A 26,143-nucleotide genomic window follows, 5' to 3' on the forward strand; every position below is an offset into this window, starting at 1 on the left:
ACGGCCCCACGGACACCTAGAACCTGGAGGGAGCACGGCCCTACGGACACCTAAAACCTGCAGAAAGAGCACAGCCCCTGAGACACCTAGAACCTGGAGGGAGCACGGCCCCCACAGACGCCTAGAACCTGCAGGAACACAGCCCCTGGGACACCTAGAACCTGGAGGGAGCACGGCCCCACAGACACCTAGAACCTGCAGAAGGAGCACAGCCTGCCAACATCTAGAACCTCCAGAGGCAGCACAGCCCCGCCAACACCTAGAGCTTCCAGAGGAAGCGCAGCCCTGCTGACACCTTGGTTTCAGACTCGTGGCCTCCAGGGCTGCTGCTGGAAGGCGCTGGTCTGTGGTTCTTTGTTGGGCAACTCCGGTGGCCAGCTGGTGGCAGGCAGTCCTGTGCCCTTGGTGCTGTGTCCCCCAAGCCCACCACAACAGGCACTTGGAGTGACTGTGGGATGAATGGGCACACGATGGAATGAATAGGGCTTGGATGAGAAACTGAGGCAAGAGTTCTCCTAGTTTCTTCCACCCTTTGTTCCCGTTCATGCCAGCATGGATTTCGCATTGCCCTGCACCCCAGCTCGGAGCTGGGAGGCCCTGGGCCTGGCACACTGGGGCCCTCTGAAAATGTGGTTTCGATCCCCGGGCTCAATTCAGGGCTCTTTGGGAAGCAAAGTCCCCAGAGGGACTCTGGCAGGGTGGGAAGTCAGGAAGCACCTGTGTGGAACCTCAGACCCAGCTCCCTCTGACCACCATGGGGCCCAGCTTCAGACACCCTTGAGTGGGGACGGGGGCTCAGGCACAGGGTGGGGCACCTTTCCGGCAGGGAGATGCAGGTTCAAATCCTGAAGGCCCCCCACACCCACCCTGGGAAACCCAGCTCCCACGACCCCGGCTCCAGGCTAACCACACGTCTCAGGCTCCCGGGCCTGCCTGTCCAACAGCTGCCTCCCCAAAGAAGGCACCTGGCCCGAGTACCCCAAAACCAAGACCTGTGGGCCTCCATCCCTAGGTGTCCTCCCTCTGCAGAAGCACCCACTGCTTGCCAGAGGCTGCAGCCAGCACCTGACAGGCAGTGCTTCCCACCACCCCTTGCACAGGCAGGTGGCCCCACATGTGGGACAACCCACTGCACGTGTGACATTCTGAAGATCCTAGCACTATAAATGCCAAGGGATGTAAAACACCCTTCTCAACGTGCAACAAACACGGCCGAAACTGTCACCGAAAGCACCGCACCTGTCTGCTGCTGGGGAATCACTCCGTGGTTAGCACCAATCATTTAGAGAAGAAAGAGTCAATTGTGATGTTCTGTTACCATCCCAGACATTTCCAGGGATTTCTGAGAAGTGGCGTGTGCCTGGTGTCCCTCTGTCCATCTGTCCATCCGCCCACCAGCACCTGCTGAGGGCCTGTGGCCCTGCATGCATGGCCCAGGCTGCCAAATCAGTTCTGTCACCATGGGGCAGCAAGGCACAAGGAGGAGCAAGTGCGTGTGAGACGCCCAACAGGAGAGGGGCCTGCACTTCAAGGAGCTTTCTCGCCTGGTGCTGGAAAGGACCCAAAGTGCTCAGCGCCGCAGCAGCACATCGCAGGTGCGCAGTGAATCTGAGTGAAATCCACGCGCGCCTGAAGGCTTCCGGAGGAGGCATCGCAGGTCCAGCCATGGGAGGTTGGGGGGAGCGGGTGCCACACACCTGCGGGGCAGGTAGGGGATGCTGCTGACGCTCGAGCAGGGCAAGGTCTGTGATGTGTGTGTCCTCATGTGTATGCGTATGGGGTGCCCATGCACATACATGTGGGGGTGTGCAGGTGCATGAGGGTGTACAGGTGTGTGTGTGTGTTCATGTGTGTGCACATGTGAGTATGTGTGCATGCTCGTGATGTATGTATGTGTGGTGTGTGTGTCTGCATTATGATAAATAAAGCTAAGCAAAAATACATCTGCAGGAGAGCGAGGACTGAGATAAATCATTCTGAACTCCAAACAGGTGGAGGGTAAGATGTAAACAGATTTTTCCTGTTGTTTAAACGTTACTTCGTTTTCATTATACTGCTGTTTGCGTGCAATGAATGCAAGTGCACTGAGGTGAGGAAAAAGGAAGGCAGACACTCCTTCCTCCGGCTACCCCACAGACACCCACACCATGAGAAACTAGGGCACCCCTGCAGATGGGAGGCAGCGGTGAGGTCGCCTCCAGGCTCGGCCAGGGGTACAGGAAGGGCAGAACCTGACCAGGCTATTTCCAGCCAGACTCTGCTTCCTGTGGGGAGCTCCTGTCCCTTCAGGTCCTAACCCTTCAATCACTCAGATTCTGGGGACCCCACGGGGAGCAACATAGTCATGCCACCCTCCACAAGCCCAGCCAGGGAGTGTGGCCCCATTGCCCAATGCCAAGGCGAGGCTCCTGGCTGCTGAAGCTGAGTCGGAAGCACGGCCCCCACACTCCTCCTCACTCCCCCCCCACGCTCCTCCCCGCTCCCCACACTCCTCCTCACTCCCCCCCCCACGCTCCTCCCCACTCCCCACACTCCTTCCCACCCCCCTGCTTCTCCCCACTCACCCCATACTCCTCCCCACTCCCCCTGCCACGCTCCCCCAACTCCCCCCATGCTCCTCTTCAGTCCCTCCAATGCCCCCCAAGCTCCTCCCCATTCCCCACATGCTCCTCCCCACTCCCCATGGTCTTCCCCACCCCCACGCTCCTCCCCACTCCCCCCGCTCTTCTCCACTCCCCACGGTCCTCCCCACCTCCTCGCTTTTCCCCACTCCCCCCATGCTCCTCCCCACACCACCACTCCCCCCCACGCTCCTCCAACTACCCCCCACGCCCCCCCACACTGCTCCCCATTCCCAACGCTCCTCCCCACTCCCCCACACTCCCCACACGCTGCTTCCCACTCCCCCCAACGCCCCTCCCATGCTCCTCCCCACTCCCCCCACTTGCACTCCACTCCTCCCCACTCCTCCCCACAGCTCTGGCCTCCCCAAGCCCGAGGGGAGCCCTCTAAACCCTCCAGCTCAGGCTGCTCAGTGAAGCTCAGTTCCTGCCTCTTCCGCTCAGCACAAGGGCACGGCCCCTGCTGGAGGCCCCTGCTCCGGGGAACTCTCGGACAGGCAGCAAGCACCTCACTGCCCATCTGCTCCTTTCCTGCTTACTCACAGAGTCAAGACCTGGAGCCCACGGGGCCAGGAGGCACAAAGCACAGCTTCCCGGGTGACCTCGGACAAGTCGCTGACCCTCCTGGAGCCTCAGTTTCCCCAACCCAGTGGCTCTGAATGAATTCCCTGGATTCCTGAGGAGGAGGGAGCTTCCTCACTAGTTCACAGGGAGAGAGGGAGGGAAGGGGGTTCCGACACTTTAAAACAGGTCTGCAAGCCAGGAACTCGATGATCTCCGGAGGTGCCATGATCCCCTCGTCTACCCAGCCTCCCCTGGGCCCCGCAGCCCGTCCCTACCCTGTGACCCTCAGCCCAAGCCCCTGGGGAGGGTCTCTGGTTCTCAGCCGTGGGGTTGGGCCCAGCGGGTCTGGGGGCCTGGTGGGGAAAGGGGTTCTAGGGTACTCTGTCTTTCCACCTTTCTGAGTTTCTTCTTTTGCTTTGTTTTGTTTCGTTTTGTTTTTTTCCAACGAGTAGACATTACTTTTAGAATTTCTTAAAAAGTTATCTCAGCTTTGGGTTGGGTTAGGGAGGAGGGAGTCCTGTGAATGTATAAAAAGCACGCAGCCAGCTAGTTTCTGAGAAGTCACAAAATGCGAAGATCAATTGAGAAGCTGTGCTTTCTGGAAATTCCAGGCGAACCAGCACCAGGCCCCTCGGCTGGCGGGCAGAGCACCAGGGGGCGAGGGAGCGGGAGGGGGATTCCCTGCTGCCAGGCCAACAGCTAGGCCAGACAAGGTCAGGAATGCTGCAGCTGCAGCCTCGCCTTCCGCCCCCACCCAGGCGGGAGCCCAATGGGAGGGAGGCTGCCCCTGCCAGGGCCTGGGACCGAGCCCTCTGCGGAGGACAGGCCAGGGAGGAAACCCGGCCGTCCTCAAGCAGGAAAGCCGTGCCAGAGCTGGTACTTCAGCAGGGAGCTGAACTCCAGTCCTGGGCGCACCTGCTCGCAGTCACAAAAAGGGCAGACTGCAGCGCCCACCCAGCTGCCCAGCTCCCCGCCCAGCTCCCCACCTGCCTCGGGTACCCAGGACTCTCTCCAACGCCACCGGTGTCTCTCTGGTTCCTCACTCTGTACAGGCCTACCCTCCGGTGCTCTCCCGGTTGGGACAACCGTCCCTGTTTTACCAGGTGGGGAAACGGAGGCTCGGCCTGGCAGTTACGGGCCTCCCCTGCACCAGCTGCTGCAGGTCCGGTCTCATTTCACCAGGGAAGGATGTGTCCCCAGGACGCTGCTCCCTGGGATGAAACGGGTTTGTTTTTTTCTCCCGGTATAGAAATAACCCCGCCTGGATGAGGGCAGGAAGTGGAATAACATGAAACCGAAAAGAACTCCCATCCTAAAACACCACTAACCACTGAGGGCGTTTTTCTGTCGTCTCTTGACTCTGGGTTTTTACGGGTTTTTTTATGTGTGTGTGTGGTGTTTTCTACGTATTTGACTACTGGGAATAATACAGCATATTGAGTCCCGGCACCCCCTCACTGACAGCACAGGTGTCCCACCTCCCTGCCTCCCCGGCTGCAGGGCAGGGCGAGGAGGGGAGGCCAGGGACAGGCGGGCCTGGCCAGGGCAAGAGGGACGTCACCCCCGTGGGCAGAGCAGGAAATGGAGGAGTGTTGAGTTCCCTGCACCCGCTGTCACCATCACAGCTGGCCCCACCTCAGCCGGGACACCCTGCCCGGGCCACTCCAAGTGACTGTCACAACCCGAGAGCCTATGGCCAAGATGAGCTCCACCAAGTAAAAATGGTGGAGCCAACGAGGACGCCGCAGAGCAGAGCTCCATCACCACCTGCATTCATCCATTCATCCTTCATTCATTCATTCCTCAATCTTGTGTCTGGTCCTACTTTGTGCCAGGCTCCAGGCACCAGGAAGAAAGCCCTGGGCCCTGCCCACAGGAAGAGACAGTCACAACCCGAGGTTCCCAGGCCAGGCCTGCGAGGTGCTCCCTGCCCCGCCCCAGGTGTTATTTTTGGAGGAGGGGGTAGGGGCCTCCCAGGGAAGTGAGAAGTGCCGAGAAACAGCACAGGCCACCTCAATGGCCACAGCCCCAGGGGCCCAGGCCCAGGGCAGGGCTTGCAGCACAGACAGCCCCAGACGATGGGGTTCCTGACTGAGCTCTCCTCCGTGCTGACAGCTACTGAAAATGGCAAATCCATAGGCACTAGAGATGGTCCCACTGCCACCAACAGTCCTCAACCCCAGGCTGCAGGAGAGATGCTCAGAACTTGCTGGGCCAAGCCCCTGGCTGTCACCTGGGGCAGCTGCTGCACGGAAGCCACAAGAGAGGCACAGCTGGGAGGCCCAGACCCAGGCCCTGTTCCCCGACCCGCCCCACTCAGGCCTCCGCTCCGGGCTTCCCCGACAGTGACCTCCCCAAGCTCCTGCCCACCCTCTGCGCCAGACTGCTCCTTCCCAGGGTGCCCAGCTCTCAAGCTGTTCCTCTCACCACCCCCTTCACACACCATTCTGCTGCAGGCCTGAGCTTTCAGGGCAGGCTCTGACCCTGGCCCCTCCCTACCAGGGAGCCCAGGGCACAGAGGCACCAAGCACCCCGTGACCGTCTGGATGGAGGAAAGAGTAAGCAGTGTGGAGGCTGGACTGTGCACCACGTCCCCCACCTTGTCCTGATTCCCAGAACCTCCAAACGTGACCTGATTTAGGAAAAGGGTCTTTGCAGATGTAACTGAGGTAAGGACCTCAAGAAGAGGCCATCCCAGGTTAGGGTGGGCCCCTAATCCAATGACCAGCATCCTCTTAAGAGACAGAAGAGGAGAGAGGCATAGGGACGAGGCCCTGAGAAGATGAAGGCAGAGGCTGGCCAGCCAAGGAGGGCCCAGAGCCACGGGAGATGGAGGAGGCAGGGGGACCCTCCCCTAGTGTCTCCAGAGGGAGGGGCTGCAGCCCTGATGTCCCTGAGAATTCGGACCTCTGGCCTCCGGAACTGGAGGAGAATGCACGTTTGTTGTCCAAAGCTCCTGAGTTTGTGGTCATTTGCTGTGGCAGCCACAAAGCACACAGTGAGAGCCAGGAAGACGGGTGCCCCCAAACCTTACAGCCGCCAGGCCCTCGTCTCTGAGGCATCCTCTTTGCCATCGCCCCTGCCCCGGGGCTACCACTCATTGCTCCACTCTCTATCAGGAGAAAGAACTGCAAAAAAGCAGCAAATGAACCAAGCTGCGGCCGACAGTCCAGCAGATCCCAGCAAGACGACGCGTTCCCACAGGCATCGCTGCAGGTGCACTGTGAGGTCAGGGCGCCCTCCGGGGCCAGAAAGTTCTTATCCGTGGGGGTTTTCATCATCTCAGTTTAAATTCTCAATCTTCCTGCCTGCACTGGCCACCTGCTCCTTGGTCTCTGGCAAGGTCTCCACACTGGACAGAGGCTCAGGGGAGCTGGGGGACCCCACTGGAGCCTCACACCCTGCAGGCTGACCCTGAGTGTGGCCACGGGAGCCTCTGACTCCCACATGTGTGGGAGGTGTCATGAAAGTGGCTCCTCGAAGCCTCTCCCCCAAATTGTGTCTCCGCTTAATAGCGGCCACCAATTATTTCCCAAGCCAGGGGATCAAGGACTTATTTGCGGAGAAAACGGGAAATAAAGTGCATTCTTTTCCTGTTCACTAGGAGTTCAGTGAACGCCCTGCTGACTGGCACAGAAAAGGGAGGTGCCTGGCATCCGGGCCAGGCTCTTTCCTCCCCCAGCCCCGGCATGTGGCGCTTTGTCTGCCTGACTCTGTAACACCCTTTGTGGAACGCTGGAGTCCCGAACCCAGAGAGGAGCTGCAGCCTCCCCGAGGGAAGAAGGACTCTCATCAGTAAAGCTCAGGGGCCACCTACTCCACGCTGGCTGGTGCCAGGCTCCCTGGGGACAGAGCCAACGGGGCAGGAGGCCGTCATGGGAAGGGTGCTCGAGCCGGCCTTGGAGAAGCCCAGGAGGATGGTGAGCACAGAGGCAGGACAGGGCATGCTTGGAGAGGAACAGTGACCACAGACCTGCTGCCTTGCAATGCGACGCCTACCTGGGAGCACAGGTGAGGGAGCAGGGGCCTCCACTGGCCCACACCCGGCACACATCACGGGCGGCCCCGAGCTCTCCAGGTGGGAGCTGCTGAGCGCTTTTAGCTAGCCCAACATGGACCAAGGCCACCTCGGCTTCATTCACCAAGCGGTCCCCAAGAAACAATCACCGCAGTCCAACAGAATAGTCAAACTTTTGATCTCGGAGGAGTGTCCAGTAAGAGTAGGGTCCCTCACTCTCAGAGCAGGCCTCCCAGGGACGCCGGCCAGGACTCGAGTCAGCCAATGAGGGCTGAAGCTTCGGCCTGTGGCCAAAACACCATGGGCAGTGGAATGAGCAATGTGTGGTTTTGCACCCAGAAACCGGTCAGGCTTCTGATGGGAACCGGGGTCGGGGAACACCAGCATCTGGGGCTGCAGACCACAGAGGGCCCTGGAATCCCCTTCTCCAACCCAGTCGGGTTTCAGTGACCCAAGGTCAGAGGCACGGAGGGAGCCCTTTCCCACCCGCCACTCAACAGAAGCACAGCTGCTTCACCTCTCCAGGGTCTTTAATGCCCTCTGACCTCACAAAGACCCATGGGGCTGGCTTGGGAGGCCCAGCCCAGTTGCCCCAGTCCCCAGAGCACGCATAAGCCTCAGCCAGTTTTACTTCCCATTGCAAACCCCTCGCCGGTTTGCCTGCGAACTCCCGAGCCAGCTGCAGAAAAGACACAGGACACAACCACGGCCCAGTGGCTCAGGGAGAAGACCCGGGCTTGCATGGCGTACACCAGGTTGCCCACAGGAGCAGAGCGGCCCCTCGTTCTGGTGGCCACCCAGGCCTAGGCTGGGAACAGGGAGACCCTCACCGTGAGCCTCATCCACCCAGAGGGTGCCGCCACCCTGACTCCTCACCCCACAGTGGCCCCTGCCAGAACCCAGCATCATCCCCCATGCCGAGTGCTGGGGACCCTCTTCCTGAATGGTCCTCAGCCACCACCATCCCCACCTTGATGGCCTCATGGAAGCCAGAGGCTTGGCACTGACATAGCAAAGCCAGCTGGCTCAGCACTGGGGGTAGAGGGGATGAGCAGACAGAACCCCACTAGAGTTCCAACCCCACCCTGTCCACCAGCTCCTCTACGGGACCCTCCTGGGCACAGAGGGGGATGAAGAAGGGGTAACAGGTAAGGATCTCAAGATGAGGCCACCAGGATCAGGGTGGACCCCAGATTCAATGACCAGTGTCTTCTGAAGGCAGGAGGGAGATGCAGGGAAGCCCCAGCTTCTAGGAGGGCCTGGACTTGAGCTCCACACTCAAGTCGGCCAGCAGAGTCCAGCCATGCCCACAGGCAGCTCTCAAAGTGGCAGTCCCCTGTCAGCTGGGGTAACTAAGGTAGGCTTTCCATCCAGAGGCAGAGGGGTGCGGGTGTCCCTGCAGAGAGGAGCTGGTGGGAGCAGCTGGGTCCTCCCTACTTCCCTGGGTCTTGAGGGGCTTTTCATCCCCCAACCCGGGGCACCTGGGCTGCTGCAGGGGTCCTGCAGATCAGGTACCCTGGGACGCCCACCCAGGCCTGGCTCCAGCACTCCAAGCACAGTTAGCAGAAGCCCCGCCCCTGCCCCACCCCCCACAAAGCTCGCGGTGCTGTGAACACCAACATTTTAGTGATAATTTCATCAACATTAAGGAAATTGAAAGCACCATTTGATTTGAGCTCTACCGAGTGCATTAATTCCTTGAATGGTTTTCTAGATACCATTATTTGATTTTGTAGGTTTCAACTTTCCCTTTTATGTTATTAAGAGTATCTTTTCTGCTTCAAAACCACATTGAGGGCTTGGTTCCATCCCTGGGTTTTCCCCAGACCTCTGACCTTCCTCCCTCCTGAGGTTCTTTCATGGCTGCTAAAAGTCTTCTTTTTCCAGAGCAAATTTTGCAAATCTCAATTTCGCCAAGAGGTTTGACTTTTCATCCACTTTAGTCAATAACGTGATTGGGTACAGCTTTATTAACAGTCACTTTTATTTTGGACTGATTATTTCTACCAATAAGCATCTTAAAACTTAATTAAAGGCAGTCATTATGTCTTGGAGCAAAGGCCCTTTGCACGGAAACCGGGATGGTGCCCAGCAGAACTTGGGGTCGAAGCTACAAGAGCTTCCCCAGGACCCAGCACCAGGAGGCTCTGTGAAGACAGTATTCCTCTAGTAAGTATCAATTAATAATCAACCAATCAGGGATCTGAGCCCTCAGCAGAGTCAGCAGCCCAGGGTTACTAGCACGGCCAGGAAGACCCAGGAAACGCCAAGGGAGAGAGGACACGGAGGCCATCAAACGGGGAGGGCTGGGGGCACCCAGGGTGGGCAGAGACGGTGCAGCCTGTCCTCATGAGACGGCTCGCTAAGAATTTGTGTCAACAGAGAGCCTGCACATGAGCTCCACACTCCAAGTCGGCCAGCAGGGTCCAGTCATGCCCACAGGCAGCTCTCAGGGTGGCTGTCCCCTGTGTTGGGGATAACCAAGGTAGGCTTTCTACACAGCAGGGCTGTGGGCATCCAATCACAAGGGCTTGGTCTGGTCAACTCCAGAACTTCCAAGCACCAGAAAGCCATTGAAACAAGAATATAAAACGCCACGTTGTATCACATCCAAGGACTGTCACACGTGAAACACGGCATGATTTTATGTGTCGCCAGGGGAAAAAATGCCCGTGAAACTCTAATTATGCCTCTGATTACAAGGCTTCCATGACCCGCTCTGGCTTCAGAGATGTCAGAACATGCAAGGAAAACTATGTCATCTTGGAATCAATGAAATAAAGTACATGGAAAACCATTTAGGATAGGCAAGGATATGAGAAAAGCTGAGTCCTAAATGGAAAGTATAGCACAGCCCAGTTCTGTAAATCAAACATGGGTGCCCACAATTAAATGTAAATAGCTCTCCGCTAGGTGATAAGAAGACTAGTAAACTTTAAAAAAAATTATATATATATATATGAATGAATAGGCCAGGCAAGTTGGCTCATGCCTGTAGTCCCAGCACTTTGGGAGTCCAAGGTGCAGATTGTGTGAGCCCAGGAGTTCAAGACCAGTCTGAGCAACATGGCAAAACCCTGTCTCTACAAAACATACAAAAATTGGCCAGGCACGGTGGCACACGCCTGTAGTCCCAGCTACTCAGGAGGCTGAGGCAGGAAAATGGCTTAAGCCTGGGAGGTCAAGGCTGCAGTGAGCCCTGATATATATATATATATATATATATATATATATATATATATATATATACACATGTATATACACACACACACACAAATACATGTATTTACATTTGTACAAATACACAGAAATATATGTATTTACATTTGCATAAATATATATACATATACATATTTATGTATATATTATATAACATATATAATTTTGCATGTGTATGCTTTTTATAATGGATGTCATATATGTATAATGAAAAATACATTTTAGCACAACATAAAAATTATAGGCCAATACCTTAATGAACATAGATGCAAAAATCATCCACAAAATCCTAGCAAACCAAATCCAACAACACAATATAAAGATCCCTTACCATGATCAAATGGGATTTATCCCAGGAATGCAAGGATGGCTCAACATACAGAAATCAATAAACATGATATATCGCATCAACAGAATGAAGAACAAAAACCATATGATCATCTCAACAGATGCAGAAAAAGCATTTGATAAAATTCAATATCCCTTTGGGAAAAAAACCCTCAAAAATCTAGGTACAGAAGGAGCACTCCTCTACACAATAAAGGTCATATATGAGAAACCCATAGCTAACATTATACTGAATGGGGAGAACCTGAAAGCTTTTTCTCTAAGAACTGGAACAAAATAAGGATGCCCACTTTCACCACTCTTATTCAACGTAGTACTAGAAGTGCTATCCAGAGCAATTAAGAAACAGAGGGCCTCCAAATTGGAAAGGAGGAAGTCAAACTGTCCCTGTTTGCAGACATGGACAGAAAACCCTAAAAGCTCCACCAAAAAAACCCAGAACTGATAACAAATTCAGTAACATTGCAGGATACAAAATTAACATATAGAAACCAGTAGCATTTCCATACACCAACAATGGACTAGCAGAATAAAAAAAATCAAGAAAGGCCAGGCACAGTGGCTCATGCCTCTAATCACAGCACTTTGGGAGGCCAAGGTGGGCAGATCACCTGAGGTCAGAAGTTTGAGACCGGCCTGGCCAACATAGTGAAACCCCATCTCTAAAAAAAAAAAAAAAAAAATACAAAATTAGGTGGGCATGATGGTGGGAAGCTATATAGTCCCAGCTACTAGGGAGGCTGAGACAGGAGAATCATTTGAACCCACGAGATGAAGGTTGCAATGAGCCAAGATCATGCCACTGCACTCCAGCCTGGGTGACAGAGTGAGACTCTGTCAAAAAAAAAAAAAAAAAGTCAAGAAAGCAATACCATTTATAACAGCTACAAAATAATTAAAATTTCTAGGAATAAATTTAACCAAGGAGGTGAAAGATCCCTACAAGGGAAACTGTAAAACACTGATTAAAAAAATTCAAGTGGTCACCAAAAAATGAAAGACATCCCATGTTCATGCATTCGAAGAATTAATAATTTGAAAATGACCACACTACCAAAGTATCTATAGATTAAATGCAATTCCTATCAAAATACCAATGACATTCTTCAAAGAAATAGAAAAAACAACCCCAAAATACATATTGAAAAGACAGAAGCCCCTGAAATGCCAAAGCAATCCTGAACAAAAACAACAAAGCTGGAGGCATCACACTACCTGACTTCAAAACATACTACAAAGCTACAGCAACAAAAGCAGCATGATACTGGCATAAAAACAAAACACATACCTAGACCAATGGAACAAAATATCCCAGAAATGAATTCACACATTTACAGTCAACTCATTTTCAACAAAGGCACCAAGAACATTCAGTGGGGAAAGAACAATCTCTAATAAATGGTGATAGGTAAACTGGATATCCATATGCAGAAAAATGAAACTAGATTCCCATGTCTCCCCACATGCAAGAATCAAATCAAAAGGGATTAAGGACTTATCCATAAGACCCAAAACCATAAAACTACTGAAAGAAAACATTGGGGAAATGCTTCCGGACATTGGTCTGGGCAAAGATTTTTTGGGTAAAACCTCAAAACCGGACAGAACAAAACAAAAAATAGACAAATGGGATTACATCAAGCTAAAAGCTTCCACACAGCAAAGCAAATAATCAACAGAGTGAAGAGAAAATCTACAGGATAGGGGGACAAATCTGCAAACTATTCATCCAACAAGGGATTTTTAATAACCAGAATACATAAAGAACGCGGTCCAGTGAGGTGGTTCACGCCTATAATCCCAATACTTTGAAAGGCCAAGGCGGGAACATGGCTTGAGGCCAGGAGTTCCAGACTGGCCTGTGCAATATGGCGAGAGCCCGTCTCTACAAAACATACAAAAACTAGCCAGGTGTGGTGGCACACACTTATTGTCCCAGCTACTTGGGGGCTGAGGTGGGAGGATCACTTGAGCATAGGAGGTAGAGTAGAAGCTGCAGTGAGCTGTGATCATACCACTGCACTCCAGCCAGGTGACAGAGCAAGACCCTGCCTCAAAAAACACAAAAAATTTAAAACTTAAAAAAAAAGTCAACTTAATAGCAGGGCCGAGCGGGTGGCTCATGCCTGTAATCCCAGCACTTTGGGAGGCCGTGGCGGGCAGATCACTTGAGGTCAAGAGTTTGAGACCAGCCTGGCCAACATGCTAAAACCCTGTCTCTACTATAAATACAAAAAATTAGTTGGGCGTGGTGACGGGCGCCTGCAATCCCAGCTACTTGGGAGGCTGAGGCAGGAGCATTGCTTGAACCCAGGAGGCGGAGGTGGCAGTGAGCCAAGATCGCACCACTGCACTCCAGCCTAGGTGACTCAGCAAGACTCTGCCTCAAAAAAACAAAAAAAAAAAACAAAAAAAAAAGCAAATAGTAATGATAATAATAATCTGATTTTTAAACGGGTAAATAATCTGTTGTTAATAATAAGACATTTCTCAAAAGACATACAAATGGCCAATGGGCATATGAAAAAATGCTCAACATCACTAATCATCACAGGAATGCAAGCCAAAACCACAATGAGATACCATCTCACCCCAGTTATAATAGCTATTATCAACAAGAAACCAACAGATGCTGGCAAGGATGTAGAGAAAGGGGAACGTTAGTACACTGCTGGTCAGAATGTAGATTAATACAGCCACTATAGGAAACAGTACAGAGGGTCCTCAAAAAACTAAAAATAGATATGCCTGATCCAGCAATCCCACCACCAGGCATATAAACAAAAGAAAGGAAATCAGTATTTGAGATATATCTGCACTCCCATTTTTACCATAGCACTATTCACAATCAACCTAAATATCAGTGAATGAATGGATAAAGAAAATGTGACATATATACACAATGGAATACTATTCAGCCATGAAAAAGAATAAAATCCTGTCATTGCAGCAATGTGGATGGAAATAGAGGTCACTGTTAAGTGAAAAAAGCCAGACACAGAAAGCTAAATATCATATGGGCCGGGTGCAGTGGCTCACACCTATAATCCCAGAACTTTAGGAGGCCTAGGCTGGTGGATCACTTGAGGGCAGGAGTTTGAGACCAGCCTGCCCAACGTGGTGAAACCCCATCTCTACTAAAAATACAAAAATTAGCCAGGCATGGTGGTGCACGCCTGTAGTCCCAGCTACTCAGGAGGCTGAGGCAGGAGAACGGCTTGAACCCACGAGGCGGAGGTTGCAGTGAGCCAAGATCACACCACTGCACTCCAGCCTGGGCAACACAGCAAGACTCCATCACAAAAAAAAAAAAAAAGCTAAATATCGTATGATCTCTCTCTCATATGTGGAAGCTAAAAAAGTTGATCTCATGGAGGCAGAGAGTGGAATGATGGACATCAGAGACTGGGTGGGGCGGCAGGAAGGTGAAGAGAGGTTGGTTAATGGGGGCAAACATGCAATTAGATAGGAATGAGTCCTAGTGCTCAGAAGCACAGTAGGAGGATTATAGTTAACAATAACTTATTGCATATTTCAAAATAACTAGAAGAGAGGACGTGAAATGTTCCCAACACAAATAAATGCCACGTTTGGGATCATGGGCATCCTAATGACCCTCATTTCATCATTATACACAGTATATGTGTATTGAAGTGTCACACATACCCCATAAACAACGGTATATGTGTAACAAAGTGTCACACGTACCCCATAAACAACATACAATTATTATGTACCAATTAAATAAATAATACATTTTAAAAGGTTGTGGGGAAAAAAAAAAAACCACCAAAAGGCAAGAGAGGCTCAGAGATGCAGTTGTCAAAGCTCTGGTGCCACCCATGCACCAGGCAACATAAAGAGGAAGAGAAACGCGCTCGGGGCCAGTCCCATGGTCCCCAGGGTCCCTACCCCTGGGGCCATCCCGGGGGGCCTGGACAGAGCTGCCAGTCCTCTAGAGGGCAAAGCCTACGCCACCCGGGCTCCGGGGCTGCCTGGGGACATCCTCCAGCCACACACTGTCCCATCACAGAGCCTTGTAGCCGGGAGAGAGAGCCACCCTCGGCCTCTGCCTCTCGTGCAGCTTCAGACCATGGCACTGTCCTCTGTCAGCCTTGGGCTCACTCCTGGGACCTGCCAGGGCAGCTCAGCTGGGGACCTGTCCCCAGCTCAGATCTGGAGGGCGAGACCCCTGGCTGGCTGGCTCAGCGGCTCACGACAGCGCAACCACCCTCGGTTGCAGCAAATATGCCTCACTGAGAACCACCGCGAGGCTATTTCCACCTCAACAGAACCATCACGAGGCTATTTCCCGATTAAAGCTTTAGCAGATCAATAGCAATAAACGAGTCCCCCAAAAATCAATCTAAGGCAGTGCCCTTTTTTAAGAAAAACCACTCTTTCCACAGGCAAAAACCACTTAAAAATAAGAGACAACTGTTTTGGGTTTTGAGGCAGTTTGGCTGGGTGTCGGTGAAAGCCGTCTTGTTGCCTGAGATGAATCCCACATGCCGGGATTCACACTTCCCCAGAGAGCTGGATTCCACCGTGCCCGCCAGGGCTGCGAGGACGAGCGTCTGCACCTGCTTCCCTCCTGCCGGATGAACTGCGGCTTCTCACGGCTGTGCTGCTCGCATGGTAGGGAATACAACGAACAGGGAAGGAGGGGGGATCTGGAATTCAGTCTGTGCCAATCAGACATCTCTCTCCAGGGATCTGACTGTGCCAGAGGCTGCTAAGTTTGGTCACTCCCAGGCTGCGGCCAGACCCACCGAGACCACTGACCTCCCACCTTCAAGTCCAGCAAACCTGGACACCAACCAGCATCAGTGCCACTGAGACGAGAAGCCTGAGGCCAACCAGGGAACCTCAGGGGTGGAGCTGAAACACCCCAACCCTGATCAGAGCAGATTCCAGGAAGGCTGCTGGGAGAGCCCAGACATCCCTGCAACCTTGGCCAGTGGGGGACTTGAACCCCTAGGGCCAACTCCAGATGAGCCCCACTGTCCATCGCACTGCTCGAGCCTGACCCCAGAGCACCCTCTTCATCACCCAAGTCCAATCCATCCCAAGCCCACCCACTCCTCCTGCGCTCCAGCGGGGCCGTCCATCTCTCTCCATTCCCACTTCTCTCCCCACCCCCCAGCCTGGACACCCCCATCTGCCTCTGCCCCAGCCTCTGGGGCTCCAGGCCTCCCTCTCCAGCGGTCCTTGTAGTGCGGACACAGTGGAGCTTTCCAAAGTCAAATCTGAGCACACCACGTCTGCACGAACCCTGCCCAGCGTTCCCTGGCATACCCAGGATGAAGCCGGCCCTGCCTCCCTGCAGCCTTCGAGGCAGTGGCGCAGAGTTCCTGCCACCCCCCAGACGTGCAGGGTGGTCTGCACCCCCTGGCCTCAGCACCCGCTGCTCCTGCTGTCCTGGGCCTCCACCCTCCCTGCTCACTCAACAGCTCCCACAATGGCCACACTCCTCCCGCTCCCCTCAGACTCTGCAGGACTCCTTGAAGGGCAGACCGAGTCTCAGCCATCTCTCCCTTGCCCCAAGGGCCAATCACTCACAAGTGCCAGGTCCTCAGCTCCCTGGGCACAGGAAAGCCTGGGGAAGGGCCCCACCTGATGACCCCACACAGCAAGCGACGTGATGAAAACCCCCACCCGCCATGTCTTGAAAATACAAGTCTCGTAAAAAGGCAGTTTCCCAAGCGGAGGCTGGGGGATGGCACCACGTTTGGTGCTTGCTGGGAGCCAGGGACCTTGGCCCACACGAGGCCACCGAGACTCACAGGACCACCCCCACAGCCCGTTCTACAGAGGAGCCCACAGAGGCGTGGCAGTGGCGATCACAAGGCTGTCCACGGCACCCACAGCCCTGTGGTTGGTGCACCTGGTCCCTTTGACAGACACATGTGGGGCTGCAGAGATGGGGGCGGCTCCTTCCCTGGGCCCAGCCTTGCTGGCCCAGCACCTCCAACTTTGAAGCCCAGCCCCAGCCTCTGGCCCAGCTACCAACAAGAAAGCTGCCTCTCCTCAGGCCCCAGGGGCAGGCAGCAGAAAGCCTCGGGCCTGTCACCTGCCCCACAGCCTCTCGTGTCAAATGGTCTCGTCTGTCCGTCTGCAGGGCAGCCCTGACCTAGCAGGCCACTCCTCAATCACAGTAAATGCAAACGGCTTCTGTACTCTTGCTTTCGTCTACAGCCTGGCTCTCCCTGGTTAACAGATGTTTCGTTTAAGCAGCTAAATTACCACAAAATACACCCAAAGAGATGACAGGCCGATTTCTCCCAAGGTTCATTTGCATGAGAAGGGAATGGTGTGTGAAAAGTCTATCTTGTCCTTTTTGAAAGAAATATATATATATTACAGGTGCAAGTCACAGTATCTCAAGAGCACGCGGTGCCTCCTGCGGGGAGGGGGGACACCAAGGTCTGGACCGGGAAGCCCTGGGTTCCGCTCCCACCACCGCTCCCCCCGGCGAATTCACGCAGAGTCCGTGTGCCCTCTGAGCCTCAGTCTCCAAAGCTTGCGGATGGAACAGTCGTAACTACTGCTGTGAGGCGCTGTCGAGGGCAGGGAAAGACCTCTGGGGGCCAGGCCCACTTGGCCCCTCGGTGTTTAACTGATCATCACCATCTGGGTCGCCGCAGCAGCCCAGGGGCAGCCGCAAGCAGGCACCATGGGACCGGTGACTCCACTGTGCCCCAGGAACCCAGGAACCCAGGAAGGGGCCACATGTTCTAGGCCAATGACTCTCTAGCCTAGAAACCGTTCTGGCCAGGCCCACGGCCCACCCACACGCAGAGGGGCAGCCCAGGAGCCGGCCCGCCCACCCAGGCCACCAGACAGCAACACCAGAGAAAGGCTGGGGGGCCTGAGCTGCTCCACTGGGGAGGTGAGTCGTGACTGTGACACTGGCCTCCTGCCCAGGCCACTCATTTCATGCTGCAAAGGACAACCATGGCCAGCACGTGGAGGCTGCTGACACGCAGAGTCAAGGCCGGCGCGGGAAGGAGCAGGGCAGGACAGGGGCCCCAGGAGCCGGTCCAGGGTGTGGGCTGAGCCAGTCACGGGTCCCCAGCTGTCAACAAAGCCCACAGCCTGGAGCCACCTGCACCACCCGGGTCCTGACTCACAATGGGGAGGCGGCCAGGGCTTCCCCCAACAGAAAGGGCATCCCCGTAGAGTACACAGACCTCTGCAGGCAAAAAAGACCCCTGGGGCTGCGGATCCCCGAGCCCTTGGTCACTTCAAAGGGCAGAAAACCACCTCAAGGAAGTGGACGGCATGGCCCGGATTCACCAGAGACGCAGACAGGCACAGAAGGGAAGTCTTCTGCCCCTGGTCACACAGCGCGGATGCAGACCAAGCCCCAATTCCTGTCCCCAAAGGCCATTCTGATTCACCCACAGCCACACGCACCCACACACACCCCAAAGTCCCAAGAATTCATGCTGCCAAGAATTCGGGCCGCACAGATCAGCCAACCCATAAAACACACACATGACTGCTTCGAAAGGTGAGGTTTATGGCCTGGATTTATTGACGCGGTTATTCACTCCCAGATAAGGCACCTGTCCTCACCAGGCACGCCCCTCTACTCCCGCTAACTAAACAGTCAGAAATTGCTGGGCACCCGTCCATCCGACCCTTCTCTAAGAACATCTCCAGGCTCGCAGCCCAGGCGCCCCAATGCTGGGGCAGGGCAGGGGTGGGGGAGGCTCCAGGAACACATTGCGTCATTAGCTAATGTAGAAAAACGGAGATTCACCCAAAGAAAGCAGTGGAGAGCCCATGTCATTATTAAAAGCAAACACTGTCTTTGCCGCTGGCTCCCGCAGACACATGTAGCCAAGGGGTGGCCCGCCTCCTGCAAGCCTGAGCCCCGCTGAGAAACATCTCCTTAAGAAACAGCAGAAGAGGGAACTTGTCACCCAGAGCACAGAACAGACAGTCGGAGTCATCGGCAGGGCCTCCCGCAAGAGTCATCACACACGCAGATCCGAAGGCAGGGGCGGCTCTTGCCACTCACTCCAGCAAGGGGAACCTGACTGCAGACACCTGCCCAAGCCCGCCTCCCACCCACTCCTGGAGGCGTCAGGCAGAAATGATGGCCCCCTTTTACAGATGAGGCAACCAAGGCCCAGGCATGATGCAGGTGGCCCGAGATCTCACGTGCCCACTGGACCCATCTTCCTTCATCACTTAACCGGAGTTAGGCACTGGCTACTCGCATGATAAGGGGTCTCTCCCAAGTCCGTGGAGAAGCTCCCCATCACCACCTTGAAGATGCCAAGGGAAAGGTGGGAGGCGGGCACTGGGGAAGCCGTTGCCTGGCTCACCAACCAGCCTCCCTCCTGGAGAGAGAAGGGAACGGTAAGGAATCCCCAGGGAGCCCTGCCTCGGTACCGAGTCAGCGGGCAGTGAAGACCCAGTGCCAAGGAGGGCCCAAGGAAGGTCCACGGGCACAGGGGATCTGCAAGCCCCCTGTCTGCACACAGATGCAGAGACCTCTGTCCGGCATCTGGCCCGCCTGGGCCAGCGCTCAGCCTGCGCAGGGCATCACCTCCCTGCATCCTCACACCCACTCTGCCCAGGAAAAACTGGCGCTGTACCGCGAAACTCGGAGTTCAGAAATGTGCCAAAGTCCCACAACCAGGAAAGAACAGGCTTCCGGTGTATGGTAACATCAGCCTCCCTCCCACGCCCCCCAGGCGGGACTGGAGAGTTATCCTGTCACCCCGGCATTCCTATGCCGCTGGCCTCTGGTCCTGACCCTGGAGGTGAGCCCTCCCCGGAAGGCCATCTGCAAAGGGCAACGGTGCAGAAAACCACCCCCAGAGAGGAAGGAGACCCAAAGAAGCCGGGGCGGATGAGCTGACAGTGCCCAACCCACGCGCGCCCTACAGAGAAGGACGATGAGCTCTCCCTCCCAATTCCAGTGATCAAGGTGGCGGGTGAGGAACCCTAGACACCCCGCGCAAGGGTGACGCCCTCGCCCTTCGTCCCTAGGACATTGCCAGTGTGTGGCTACCCACGCCTACCCACCCATCAACACCTCCATCATGAGAAAGGACACCTGCGTGTCCCTAAAGAGGAAGACAAAATGCAGGGCCCCCCCAGGCCTTGGGATAAGCATCGAATTCCCACTCAGCTGACTGCTGGGAAAGAACCGCAGGGCAGAAAAACAACACGGCAATTCAGGAGGAAAATGAGCACGCGGAAGCAGGATCCAGCAGGTCAGAGTCCTGACCCCAGATCACCAGGCCAGGAAGGTGGGGGCTGGGGTGTTGTGAACCTGTTCCAGAACACTCCCTTCACACTCACCTGGTGCACTGTCACGCAGGGCTCAGCTAAAAGGTCACTTCCTCCAGGAAGCCCCAGACCCTGCCCCACCCACCCGCTGGCCACATTCCTGGCAGGGCCCAGCATCTCCTCACACTCCCTCCACACTGCCTGTGTGGTATCTGCCTGTGTCCTCCTGGGCCGCAAGCAGGGCTGCCAGGCCCGGGGTAGCGGTCAGTAACGCTTGCTGGGTGAGTGAATACCCAGGCCCACCACAACTCCGGCTCCCTTGCACAAGGGCCTAGACAGGGAGGTGGTCCCAGAACGGCCCACAGTGCCCCTCCAACCTCCAGCCTCTCCTTGAGGCAGCCACTCGCCAGGTGGGAGCGGACGTCAGGTGAGGTGACCAGGGCACAGGGCAGCAGCAGTCACATCAGCAGTAGCCTCTGTTTGCTGCCTGCTTTTGCGCTGGGCCAAGCACACACCTGCACCCTGTGTCAGGTGTAACCACTCCACATCCACCCGGAGGACGGGGAGTGCACCACCTTCCTACTGTGTAAATGGGTAAACTGAGGCTCAGAAAGGTGGATCAGGTTGCCCAAGGGCATGAGCAAGCTACAGTTTCCAAGCTGGACTTGGAAACAGCTCCCTTAACGTGGTCCTCTTCCTCACTGTGCCATTCACCCACTCAGAAAATCCACACACTCCCTGCGCCCTGCGCCCAGCACTGCGCCAGAGAGAGACAGGTCACGCCCTGCGCCCAGCACTGCACGCAGCGCTGCACCATGGACAGACAGGTCAGCACACAAGGCTTCTGCTTCCAGGACTTCCAGACAGGACACTCACTTTTCTGACTGGCCCCCGAAGTCTTCCAAGAACCTCCAATCTCTCAGGCCAACAGTTTCCCTCAAGGTCTGTACCTTGTGGTACCATGGGGAGCGGGCCTCACCCACCCTCCTCCTGCAAGGCCTTCCACGTGATTCATGCCCCTGGCAGAACCCAGCGTGCATCATGGCCCAGAGCGGGTGTGGTCCACCTCAAGGCCCTTTTTACAGCCTTTTCCTGCTGACGCCAACCAAGGCAGGTGAAAGCACTAACAGGCCATTTCATAGAATGAAGGTCTCATTTCATCAACTCCTACCCCGAGGCAGAACCCATCCCCTTACTAGGAAAGGCAGGCACCCCAGCCTGCCCCGGCACCCCTCCATATCCATGGCCTCCCCGACCAGGAGCTAGGAGGGCTGGACACAAACCCACATCTTCGCTCAGTGCTCAGAGGGCCAAGCCTGTCGCCCACGGCAGGAACCTGCTGGGTCAATGTTATCTGCCTCTCTCCTTCCCTGCCTGGCCTCCCACACTTGGCTTACCTCCCATCTTGGGGTCTGTTTCTGGGGGGCCCAGCCTCAGAGCCTTACAAAACAGGATTAAATAAAACTTGCCAGCCCTGGGCAGAGACTGTCACTCACACGAACCCCTCAACTTTCAAAACACGACATGTATTGCAGAAAGTATTATCAGCAGCAGCAACAGCCCCAGTTTACAGATAAGGAAACTGACGCTCAGAAGTGATGTGGCCAAAATCACACAACTGAGAAATGACAAAGGACACAAAGTCTAGTTCCCTCCAAAGTCTCTGAGCCCCCAGCCTGCCTGGCATGGCCAAGGGAAGCCCACATGGGGCTGCTCACCCAAGAGCACAGAGGCACAGTGTCCTGGGTCCAAGAGAGTGTTGAGCTCTAAGAGGATATTTAAGTATCTCATACCTGCACGTTCACCTTCATGCCAGTGCAGTCACAGAAGAGGACTTTCAATATTTGTCATGGAGAGAGGGACCCAGGAAGGCAGAGGGGTCTCCTCCAATCCTCCCACACTTCTTCTGTTGTCAGGGGACTTTTAAATATGCTATGTTAGCCAGGCGCCGTGGCTCACACCTGTAACCCCAGCACTTTGGGAGGCTGAGGCGGGTGGATCAGGAGGTCAGTAGTTCAAGACCAGCCTGGACAAGATGGTAAAACCCCATCTCTACTAAAAAAAAAAAAATACAAAAATTAGCCAGGCGTGGTGGTGGGCACCTGTAATCCCAGCTACTAGGGAGGCTGAGGCAGAGAATTGCTTGAACCCAAGAGGCAGAGGTTGCAGTGAGCCAAGATCGCACCACTGCACTCCAGACTGAGTGACAGAGCGAGATTCCACCTCAAAAAAAAAAAAAAAAAATGCTATGTTGGCCGCCTCTAGGGTCATCCTCCCACAGGGGGATCCTTTCTGCAGCAGTTAGGATGGGGTCCCCCAACCCCTGATGGAGGAGGCGACAGTGAGATCCTCTGAGTGGACTCTGGGACCAGCATCCTCCGGCCGGCAGTCCAGGGGGGGCAGTCCCCCCAGCCCCGCCCAGCCCTGCCTCTCCTGGCCTCACCTTCGATGGAGGAGGAGACAGTGAGACCCTAGATTGGAGCCCTAGTAAGAAGATGGGCTCTGCCTCAGGGGGGCAGTTGATGAAATGAGGCCTTCATTCCCCACAAGGGAAAGGCTATTTATTTTAATTGTGGTAAAGTACACACAACATAAACCTTACCGTTAGTGATATTTAGTGTAATACATTCATAATGCCACAAACCTTCCGCACTATGGAGTTGTGGAACTTTTTCACGCCCGGCAAACAGACCCCCAAGCCCCTGAGCACTCTCTCCCCAGCGCCTCATCCCGGAAGCTGCGCATCTGCTTTCTGTTCTGCGACGGAGTGGCTATTTTGGACGTTTTAAGGGAATCACGCAGGATTTGTCTTTCAGGCCTGGCTTCCCCGCCTTAGCATTACATTTTCCAGGTTCATCCACAGATATTCTACTGCATGGATGGACTCTGTGTGGATCCCCCATTCATCCACTGAGGAAGCCACTCTTTTTATCCCCATCCTACAGAGAAGGAAACTGAGGCTCCTGGAAGGTCAAGCTCAAAAGCACACAGTGTCAGCAGCTCCATGACTCCAGCCCTAGGTCCTAACCACACTGCCCTGTGCCTGGACACCCCAGGGATGAAGTGTGTGCCTCTCCTACAGCCAGGGACTCTGGCCAGAGGGGAGCGACGATGCAGTGAGGCTGAGGTGCCGGGAGTCGCGGAGCCCAGCAGGCCCAGCTCCAGGCCCGGGCCACGCCCAGCCGCCCTGCCCCAAGCCTGCCTCCTCCCAGCTCTGGAATGAAAACAAATAAAACCAAGAGGGACTTCAGGCAGAGTGAGGCCCCGCCAGCATCCCACGCGGACCTCTGGCATCCAGTGGGTGCCTGGTGTCCATTTGAGGAGCAGCCCAGCAGCTGTAGACGGAACAGCTCAGATCTGAAGGGGGTCTTGGCTTTCACCAAAATGACTGTGGGATCATTTCTCTCTCCTGTCCCAGCAGAAAGATGAGCTGGGGCCTGAGGCAGGGAGGCACAGATGGCCCAGTCACAGGGGGCAGGAGGGTCTCAGGATGCGGCGCTCATGAGCATGAGGGACTAGAACCTTCCGCCACCCCAGGGGGCCTGGGACACAGAATGTTGCCAGACAAGGATTGTCTAGGCACCTTGTGCACCGGGGACACATGGCAATGGCCCCGGGGCCAGTCACCCTCCATGCATGACAGCTGTCACTTACCCAGGCAAATGACATGACAGGCGGTCCATCCCCATCCATGACAGCTGTCACTCACCTGGCACCTCTGGTTCCTGACAACAGTCGGAGGTGGGACATTGGAGCTGCAGGCAAGTGTCCAGAGCCTGCCCCTCAACACGCAGCCTGCAGCCCCTGCCGGACGCCAACCACAGACACGCCAGAGAACAGAACAAGGCAGAAAAACCAAAACACAGGCCTCAAAACGGGGGAGCAGCCGAGCTCAAGGGGGCAGCGCCTGAGTCAGGAAGGCCACGCCAAATCCAGGTGGCTCAGTGCCTCAGGCCTCTGCCCCTCGGCTGGCAAAGGGGATGGGGCGTCCACCTGCCCTGGGGCATACAGCTCCCATGCCCCCTGCCTCTGAAGATGTCCTACGTGTATGAGACAAATGTGATGGTCCCACAAATGTGGCTGAAAACTGGACACGCGTCCAAGACCAGGAGCGGGGAGGCACACGGTGTTCGAGGGTGAGGCCAGGAGAGGCAGGGCTGGGGAAACTGCCCTCCCTGGCCCGCCTGACAGAGGATGCTGGTCCCAGGGTCCACTAGGAGGATCTCACTGCAGCCTCCTCCATTGCGGGCTGGGGGACCCTCTCCTACTCCAGCCACTGCAGAAAGGATCCCCCTGTGGAAGGATGACCCTGGAGGCAGCCAACGCCGCATTTTTTAGTCCCTAACAACAGAAGACAGACAGGCACCCCCTCCCCACCCCTGTGCAGATTTCAAAGAACACAGGGCTCAGAGGCCTTCAGGAAACTTGGAGACCGGCTCCCCAGTCCTGGGAAGGCCACGGCCCACAAGCACCTGGCGGGTCAAGGAAAGATACCATGTTTTCGCGCTGCCTTTGAAACCAAAAGTACAAAACAAACCAACAGAAATATTGATGACTTCAAGGCCAACCTGGCCGAGGGGGACAAGGAGTGGGTCTGTTAAAATGATTTTTCTTCATCCTTACACAAACTCTTTAAAGACTGACAAATGAACCCCACAAAACAGAAACACTGTTTCTAGCAGCATCAGGATTGCAAAACCTGCAGCTGCCAGGCACCGGGAGACCTAACTCGGGTGCGGCCACTCAGTCTGGCCCGAAGTTCAAGCTCCCACTGCCCAGTCCTGTCCCCTCCGTGGTCCTGTATTTGTCATTCTTGTTTATCTTTTGGATTCAGAAGCCAAACAGTGTCTGCAGCTCCAGGCGAAGAGTCCTTCAGAGCATGAAGCTTCAGGGGACCAAAAACCGGGCACCTGAGCATGGGGCTTGCCCTGGTGAAGAAGGGGGTTCATCAGAGCTGACGAGGTCAGGGCAGGGGAGTTTGCTGGGTTTAGGGTCTCCTCCAGCCAGCTCCTGACCCCAGTGTAAGAGCAGGTCTGCAGGTCCTGGAGCGCACCCCAGCCATGTCAAGTGAGCACGTGGGGAGGGGCACTGAGGCTTGGGAAGAGCTTCCGTGCCAGGGGTGGGGGTGTCAGAGAGGCGAGCTCATGGCTCCACCCTGCAGGGGCTGGGGGACATGTCAGCCGAGCGCTTCCCACTTGCCAGGCACCGGGCTGAGACCCGGGTCCTCAGCCAACCCTTGGGAGGGGCTCCTAAAATACCCCCTTTCACAGAGGAGAATGCAGGGCCCAGAGAGGCACCATGGGTCTGCCACAAGGTGCTGAGCCAGGATCTGAACGCGGGTGTCAGAGGCTCAACGCTGTGCAGTCTCCACCCTAGGAATGTGTGGGCCGCTCAGTGCCCAACCACACACGAAGCCAGGCGCAGAGGAGATGGGTCCCCAGGCAGGGGCTGCATGAGGACGACTCGGCTGCCAGGGCAGCAGGAAGGAGCGGACGCCGCAGCCGTCCGGAACTCGGACAGAGGATGTTAACAGGGCGGGAGGACGAGCAAATGGAGACTTCCTGCAGCAGAGACACAGAGCCCAGAGCCACGGCCGCCGGCAGGACAGGCAGCCAGGCACTAACCCGGGCCTGGCCCCGCCTCCGGCCATGCCCCAGAGCCCCACCACTGACCTCTGGCCCACGAGGACCTCCTGCTGTCAGCCTGCTGACTTTGCCAGGGCCCTGAGCTCCCCAACAGGCCCCAGCTGAACTCACTCAGCTGAAACAGCAATCGGGGAGCACAGGTGCTAGTGGTGAGGGGAAGGCGGCACCAGCTGCACACCCCGCCGCCCTGTTACCTCGTCAGGGAGCCTGCCGGAGTCACCTGAAGGCAGCCCTGCCTTCTGCCTGCCTTCTCTCTCTCATCTGAAAGTGCCGTCTTCCTCTCTCCATTCATCCTTATTCTGTGCACCCTCCAGAAAGCCAGCAACACCAAGCACAGGGTTTCTGCCTCTGCTGCTCAATGCCACAAGCCAGTGCACGACAAACAGAGTGGGGTGGAGGACAGGCTGGGCCAACAGCCACCCGGGAGCAGGAGGCCCAGGACCGGAAGCCATGTGGCCAGAGGGCAGAGCTGGTCA

General features: G+C 55.5%; 1 protein-coding gene and 1 long non-coding RNA gene across 5 annotated transcripts in view; one reads left to right on the forward strand and one right to left on the reverse strand.

Annotated features, from left to right (window-relative positions):
* Positions 1 to 26,143, reverse strand: part of VAV2 (vav guanine nucleotide exchange factor 2) — a 231,062-nt gene that overhangs the window by 192,710 nt on the left and 12,209 nt on the right.
* Positions 9,239 to 22,377, forward strand: LOC129048043 (uncharacterized). The gene is made up of 3 exons (XR_008510046.2): positions 9,239 to 9,372; positions 15,180 to 15,408; positions 15,483 to 22,377. It is a non-coding gene; the product is annotated as an uncharacterized LOC129048043 (long non-coding RNA).

Source organism: Pongo abelii, chromosome 13 (assembly GCF_028885655.2).
Source record: "Pongo abelii isolate AG06213 chromosome 13, NHGRI_mPonAbe1-v2.0_pri, whole genome shotgun sequence".
In the NCBI taxonomy this organism is placed as follows: Eukaryota; Metazoa; Chordata; class Mammalia; order Primates; family Hominidae; genus Pongo; species Pongo abelii.